This window comes from Artibeus jamaicensis, unplaced genomic scaffold, assembly GCF_021234435.1.
Source record: "Artibeus jamaicensis isolate MK-2021 breed Jamaican fruit bat unplaced genomic scaffold, CSHL_Jam_final scaffold_474, whole genome shotgun sequence".
In the NCBI taxonomy this organism is placed as follows: Eukaryota; Metazoa; Chordata; class Mammalia; order Chiroptera; family Phyllostomidae; genus Artibeus; species Artibeus jamaicensis.
The window spans coordinates 39,862,915-39,870,921 of record NW_026522046.1 but is presented as its reverse complement, the minus strand read 5'-3'; positions in this window follow the sequence as shown (position 1 = coordinate 39,870,921).

Below are 8,007 nucleotides of genomic sequence, written 5' to 3'. Positions count from 1 at the left end.
CGGGCCACCCCCCACTCGTCTCCACCCAGGGAAGGTGGGAGACCAGGGGTCCGGATGACAGCTGCAGCTGCAGAAGCTCCCTTCTCGGCACCTTGCAGTGCAGTACAAAAGACAAGAGCAAGACCGAGCAAAGTGCATTCTTGGTGTGGTTTCTAGAACCTTCCAAACAGATGCAGAGCCTATTAGCAAGGAACACTTCCATCCAGCTTGGAAGGAGCAATTGGAAAATACTGTTGAACTCTCTTGGCTTAGGAATTTAGAATTTAATTTCAGTCCCAGATGTTAACACCTGTCTAGAGTTATTTTCCCCACAGAATTTTAAAAATATACCTTTATTATAAATAAAACATACTGAATATTGGAAAAATTTTATAATTTTGGCCAGAGTTCTGCCTCGGTCTCTGAATCCCAATACCCACCTCTCTCTCTCTTGCTCTCACTCCCCCCCATTATTTGAAAGGAATCTGCAGCCATCTTGACACAGCTCCCCTGAATGTGTCAGTGTGGGTCTCCTTTTCCTTTCTAAGGACAAGGGAACTGTTACAAGAACATGGAATCATCACAGCTAAAAATGCACCAATTCATAGAGTTTCTAGTCTATATTCACTTTCCCCTGGTTATCCCAAGGGTGACCTATGTAGCTGCATTTTTCCGAAACGGAATCAGTCTAGGTTCATACATTGTTTTCATGTCTATTAAGTCTCCTTTAAAATAGCTGTCCCAATTTTTCCTCCCAGGAAGTGGGCTTTTTACATCTTTATTTTAGTTTATGTACTCCGCCATTCAATCTTCATAGTGGTCGATTAATTCTGCGAGTTTGGACAAAAGCAGCACCTCCCAGATTCCAGTCAGATCCATCGGGCCCACAAAGTGTCCTGCTGCCCCTTCGGTCTAACCCACCTCCTGCTCTTGGTCCACGGCAACCACGCACCTGTGCTCTGTCTGTTCTTTCCTCTTTGCCAGAAAGTCATCTAGATGGAATCATACAATATGGAACTGTGAGGACAGAAAAAGTTTCCCCTCTTCCCTCTTGGGTCCTTTGGCTGGTCTAAAAGTTAAATTGGCATGAGACATTAACAGGAGGAAAACACTGAATTTTATACGTATAGGAGCCCCATAAAAATAGGAAACCAAAGGCAGTTAAGCAGCTTGAGGTCCAGAGCCACCCAGAGGTGAGGAGGAGCGGGTAGGGACCTGCAGCTTCAAAGGGAAGGAGCGGCAGTCACAGGATGAGAAGAGCAGATGTCTGCAAATCTGATGTCTGCACTGCCATGCAGGTGAGTCTTTCACATAAGGAAGTTAGCTCTGGCACCGGCTCTCCTGGTACAGGCGCCCTGTCTAAATGCTATGAGGCAGTTAAGGGGGAGGTAAAGTTTTTTTCCTGGAATTGACTGGGTCTTGATTGTCTTTTGCTTACAATAGTCCACATGCAAAGTGGCACATCCTGGGGTGGCTGCTCCCCACTGTGACCTTTGAGACTGGTTATGATACTCTTGAGATTCATCCAAGTTGTTGTGCTTCTCAATCATTTGCTCTTTTCTCTTCTGGGTCAGAGTCCATGCTGTGCACGGAGTGCAGCTGGTTCAAGCACTCACCCCTGAAGGATGTTTGGGGCTGTGCAAATAAAGTGGCTGTGAGCGTCGTATACAGGTTTTCTGTGTACGTAAGTTTTCATTTCCGTGAGGTAAATGCCCAGGAGTGCGATGTTTGGGTTTTGGTAAGTGTGTGTTTAATTTTCAGAGAAACTGGCAGACCGATTTTCTGAGCGCTGTGCCCCCTCCTCATGTTCCCACCGCGTTGGCAAGCTGCAGCCAAGGTGCTCGCTCACCGTTTCGGGTTCAGCCAGTCTGGTAGCTACGTACGGTACCTATCCCAGACTTAATTTCCATTTTCCCAATGACTAATGATGACATCGTTTCGTGTGCTTGTCATACATGTATCTTCTTTGGTGACATGAGTGTTAGAATATTTTCCCCATTTAAAGATTTTATTTATTTATTTTTAGAAGGGAAGGGAAGGAGAGATGGAGAGAAACATCAATGTGTGGTTACCTCTCGTGCGTCCTCTGCTGGGAATTGGCCTGCAACCCAGGCATGTGCCCTGACTGGGAATCGAACTACGATCCTGTGATTCACAGGCCCGCACTCGATCCACTGAGCTACAGCAGCCAGGGCATATTTTGCCCATTTTTGGGGGGTTGTTTGTTTTCTAACTTGACTTTTAAGAGTTCTTTATATATTCTGGATACAAGTCCTTTCTCAGAAATGTGATTAGCAAATCTTTTTCTGAGTTTTATTTATTTATTTATTTATTTATTTATTTATTTATTTAAATCCTCACTTGAGGATAAGTTTTATTGATTTCAGAGAGAAGGAAGGGAAGAGGGGGAGAGAGAGAGAAACATCGGTGTGAGAAACTTCAATCGTTTGCCTCCCATGTGCACCCCAAACAGTGATTGAAGCCATAACCTAGGTATGTTCCCGGACTGGGAGTCGAACCTGCAGCCTTTTGGTGTACGAGACAATGCTCCAACCAACTGAGCCACCTGGCCAGGGCCTGACAGTTTCTTTATGAGTTCTGAAAGTTCTACTAGGTTCTCTTTATAATTTGTTTCTCTGCTGAGAACGTCTTTTTCCATCCATTCCCACTGCCCGCTTTTACCTGGGGGAAGGCAGTCCTTACTTCCGGGTTGGCGTCTGACACCCCAGCACACCTCCTGGAAGGGCCCCCTGCCCAGGCTCCACTGATACTCAGTTCTTTTTTAATTTTTAAAAACTTTGAAAATGATGTTTTTGTTAAAATGTCCTGTTTTGACCGTTTTGTGTGTGTAGTTCACAGGCACTAACCGCACTCACTTCCTGGCGCCGTCGCCCCCACCCACCTCCGTGCTTCTTCCAACTTCCCACACTGGGACGCCCGCCCCATTCAGTGTGAGTTCCCGCCCCCACCCAGCGCCTGGCACCCACCGTCTGCCCTCCGTGTCTGTGAATGTGACTCGTCCAGGGACGTCCTGCAAGACAAGTCACAGGGTACTTGTTCTTCCGTATCTGGCTCATGTCACTGGCACACAGTCCTCAGGGTCCATCCTGGTTGTAGCCTGTGGCAGGATTTCCTCCCTATTAAGGCCGAATGACATTCCACTGCATTTATGGGTCACATTTTGTTCGTCCCTTCATCCACTGATGAACAATGGTCACATTATTCTATACTAATTTTTCTTGAAAAAGTAATGCATGTACACAGATGTCTAAAAGTTCAAGTAACACAGAAGAAGATACAGTGAGAAGCAAGTCTCCCGTGACACCGACCCCCAGCCCTCGCGCAGGACCGAGTGAGACATGCGAGGAGGGACCAGTGTGCGCTGTCCTGCTGCTCCTGGGTCTTCCTTCAGGGTCCCTCGTTCGCAGCCGCCATAATTCATTTGCTGGTCCTGTCACGGACCAGCGTTCTGCCACCCCGGCCGCCCCCGCAGTGACTCCCAAACCAGAACTGTGGGTAGACGGTTGCAACTTGGAGACCGGGCGAGATGTTAGGGCAGAGACGGCTCCTCGGTACGTTGCTGGTGTGTGCACCACGGGAAAGGCCCGGACGTGTGCAGACCACACCCATCCGCAGGGCAGAAGCCGTGTAGTGCTGATCTGTGGAGACTTGGATGTTATGTGAAAACTTTCGCTGGCACCTAATTGATTATTTTTACCACCAGGCTGGGCCATCTGTGGGCTGCATCTGTACCAAAGGGCTTCACATGCCACCTCTAGACTGGGCCCAGGTAGCCGCTCACCTGAGAGTGTGGAGCCGGCCCCATCCACACACGGGCAAGGCCTGGGTCCCACGCCACTCGGGGCTCACAGGAGCAGGGAGACAAGCTGGGTGGAAAGGGACGGCGCCCCCTGTCGAGCTGGGAAGCATGGCGTCCCCCCAGGGTCCCGTGAGGGAGTTTGCATGTTGTCCAGGAGAAGGCCCCTGGAGGTGCCTTGAACTTCTGCTGGGCCTCTAGAGAATGGCTGGGTTCGGGCCCGAGTCTGAGTCCAGAAATGACCGCCCAGCCAGCCCTGCCGGCAAAGGGATGAGGAGGGGAAGGAGACAGAGTAAAAGGAAAATCTGTGTGCTCCCCAAATAGCAACGGGTGGGTGGGGCTGGCGCCGAGGCTGGGGAAGCCCAGCCCGGGTGGGCAAGGCGGCTGGAACACAGCCCCCGCCTCTGTCTGGGCGGGCTGGGGTCTGATCCAAGTGGTCGGGGCAGGGTGCCCAGGCTTGGCAAGCCACCCGACTGCTCCCAGCAAGGCCCGGTTTAGAGGGTTCTGTTGGAGATCTGGGGTGGGTGCGGGGGCGAGGCCCTGTGGTGGGCTCTGCACAAACCCCGCTGAGTCAGGTCAAGGCTGTGGTCTTGCCGCCTCCAGGAAGAGCCACAGTGGTCAGCCACAGCGCCCACGCACCCCCCACTTCCTGGCTCCCGTCCCCACACACTTGGGGGACTGCCGGTCCCAGACACACCCAAGGGCCCCTGCAGCCCCGCACGGCGCCCCTCCCCGCCTCCCAGGCTCATCTGATCACACTCGGGGGCTCCCTCTCCCTCACATGTGACGGACAGGCTCTGGGCAACATCTCACCGCGTCAGGAAGGGGCACGGGAGTCTAGGTGCTGAGCCAGGTACCTTCAGAACTAGCCCTGCACCCCATCCTTTCAGGTACGGTGAGTGCTGACCCCCTTCGGACACACACCTGTGAGCACACGCATGTGTGCACTGAGGCCTGAGATGCCTCAGGGGTCCTCCGATTTCCCTCCTTTCCAGATGGGGACCCTGAGCTCACCCTGGCAGGAGCACCTCAACCCCAGACAAATGGGCTTTGATATCAAGAGGGCGGGGACGTGGTGACTCAGGAGCAGTGTCTGAAGCTGCCGTCCTGGGTGTGGCCCAGGCTTTGCCTGACGTGTGGCATCTTCATAGGGTCACCCCAGTGTTCTGTCTCCGAGCCTTCCATGCAGCGCCCATTCCGTCGGTAGCATTCCAGACCCTTCTGTGGACGCACTTTCTGACCCCCTTACCGCTCAACTCGGGAGGAAGCAGAGACCCATGGAGGCCCCCTCAGGAGCTGCTCCAGGTGTAGAGCAGCCACCCATGGGCCCTGACCCTGTCCTGTCCAGCCCCAATCACTCATGTCCACTGTGTCTGAGGACAGCGGAAAAAGGAGGAGAAGGAGGCCTGAGCTGCGTGGACAATCGACTTCGGGGAGGTTGGCATCCCTCTGAGCCCAGCTCCACAAAAGTTCAGATTTAAAGGCCAAACCCCAAGGGAGCTGACCACTTCATTCCTACCACAGCTGCCTGGGGACAGACAGGAGTCCTGGTCCACTCGAGGCCATGGGGGCCACCCAGAGTGTCCAGGAAATGACCAGAACTTCCCCAGAAGACTTGTGCCCAGTGCCAGGTGGCAGGAGGCCACCAACAAGCTGGGAAAGCCAGGAGGAGGGCGGGGTCCCCGGAATCATGATCCTGGTGACCAGGAAGGGGCAGGGAGTCCCCTGTGTGGGAGGGGACCTGGGTGGGTGGACGTGGTTTCCCAGCTCTTTCCCTAAGGGGCACAAGCGCTTGCTGATGTGATGGAGATGCTCTCTGCTTCGGGATGTGGTCCACAGCAGACCTCTCCCCGGGAGGAAATCTGCTCTTCAGCTGGGGCCCAGCCACCTCCACACACGGGAAAGAGAGAGCGTGCTGGCCAGTGATGAGAGAACACGTGGGGCCCTGTGAGGGTTTAGCCCGCGTCCGCTTCCCAGTCCCCTCGCTGGCGCCCTGGAAGGTGCTGCCAAGGGCCTGGCTGTAAAGTCGTGGCTTCTACATAAGTCCTGCCCATGTGTTTCTGGTTAATTTACCAAGCTCGCGAGCAAAAAAATTTACAAGTCATTTAATCCCAGGATCCTATATATTCACAAGCTCTGTTTGTATTTATGCCCTAAGAACTATCCAAAATGGGATCCAGCCAATGTGTAAATTTGGGTCTGACTTTGTCTGAAAGTTTGGCAAAAACCCAGTCGCCCCCTTTCAGCTGCACTAGCTCACAATGGGATTTTGTGAGCTGACGGAGGAAGGGAGGTGCCCACATCCCCAGTCTCCCTGGGCATGTCTCTGATCTTCAAATAAACAAGGTCTGAAATGCATGCAGTGAGGACCAGGAGTCAAAATACCGCTGATACAAATAACCCAAGTGAAAGGGGGAATTGAAGACGGATTGGGGCAGGCAGGCGTGGCTGCTGGACCCAGTTCAGAATCAGCCTGAGCCCAGCGCTCCCTCTGCAGCACTGACCTCATCCAAACACTCTGCAGCTTCCTCCAGATGGGGCTGGCCTCTCCTCCTGGGTGGCTCCCAGCCAGGCAGACCCTGTTAATTGAGGACACGGGAGGGAGTTACCTTTGTTCTCCCGGAGGGAGAGGATGAGGACACAGGGTGACTGTCAGGCACGTGCACAAACCCAGTCAGAGACCCGCTTACTCCTGGGAGCGCTCATCTTCCTGGCTCGGTGGAGGAGGCTGCATTGTTGGTGCTCCCACAGAGCCCCCTAAAGGCGGGGGCGGGGCTCTTGCAGGGGGCTTTGTGTCGCAGCATGAACCAAACGGCTGAAAACACACCTGCAACCAACCTGTAACATGGCAAAGATGTGTCACCCTGACTCCAGGTGTCTACCAGGGGGAAAGGAAGGCACGAGAGACCTGCTTCTGACACAAAGAGACCCAAGGAACTTGAGAATAAATTTTGTGGAAATGTTACCAGTCCCAAAATAAGCGGGACTAGAGTGGGGAAGGTTGGGAACCTGTCGCGACATGAAGGGGGAGCAGCCACATGGAGTCACACAGGGGAAGTGGGGACAGGGCTGCCTGCTTCAGTGCCACGTGTGCTGACACTTGCAAGTGAGATTTTATTGTCTAAGTGATACATGTTCACTTGGAAAGTCAGAAAATGGAGATAAGTTGAAAGGAGAAACACGGAGCTAACTACTATCCCTCGCCGAGAAATAACCCATTCTTTGTTGGTTTTTTTCTCCTTTTAAAAGTATATGAACTAGGGGAGAGAGAACTTCTAAAACGGCAGCATGCGGAGCTCAGCAAAACCTCTCCCCCAAAGAAATAGTCAAGACTGGAGTAAAAATTAACAAAGACAATTATGTAAAGTCTTTAGAGATGAACCAAACACCCCAACTGACAAATCTAGAGGTATTTATGCCACAAAAGTGATGGAACCTCAGTGGGAGCAGTGGGATGCAACGGCATTAGATCTGTGGACACAGCCCCCCTGCTCTGGGTCGTATAGCGGCCATTCCCGAGGCCTCAGCAGGAAAGGGGCACCGCCCATCTCCCCAGGTCCCGGGGTGGAAGATCCAGCACGGCAGCCAGTGGGCATCGGCACGCGCCATTTCTGCACCAGGGGCCGCGGGAGAGCTACACTGTGTGGGTGGCCGCAGCCAGGTGGGGTCGCCCACCCCTCCAACCCCCATATCTGGAACGACTGGCAAAGAGTTCTTCCCCTCTTCCTTCCAGTCCAAAGCACGAAGGTCAGAAGAAGGTGGTCAGAGAGAGCTGCAAATATTCCTTCAACCCAGCTTCTTGTTTTTGTTTATTTGTTGTTTAGTGACATGCTTGCACTAATTCAGTGACTAAAATATCTATCTAAAATATTTAACAAAAAATTACGAAGTATGCACAGAAATAGAAAATGTAAAAAAAACAGCCAACAGAAATTGCCTTGAGGGAGCCCGGATGTTGAACTTAGCAGACAAACATTGGAACTGGTGTTTGTCCAAAGAACCAAAGGAGACCATGCTTAAAGAATCAAAGGAAAACATAATCGCACTGACTCGTCAAATAGTGAATATAAACAAAGGAATAGAAATTGTCAAAAAGAACCAAATGGAAATCCTGGAATTGAAAAGCATAATAACTGAGTAAACAATTCTCTGGAGAGACTCAAAAGTAGATTTGATCTGGCAGGAGGACAAAATGAGTGAATTTGAAGATA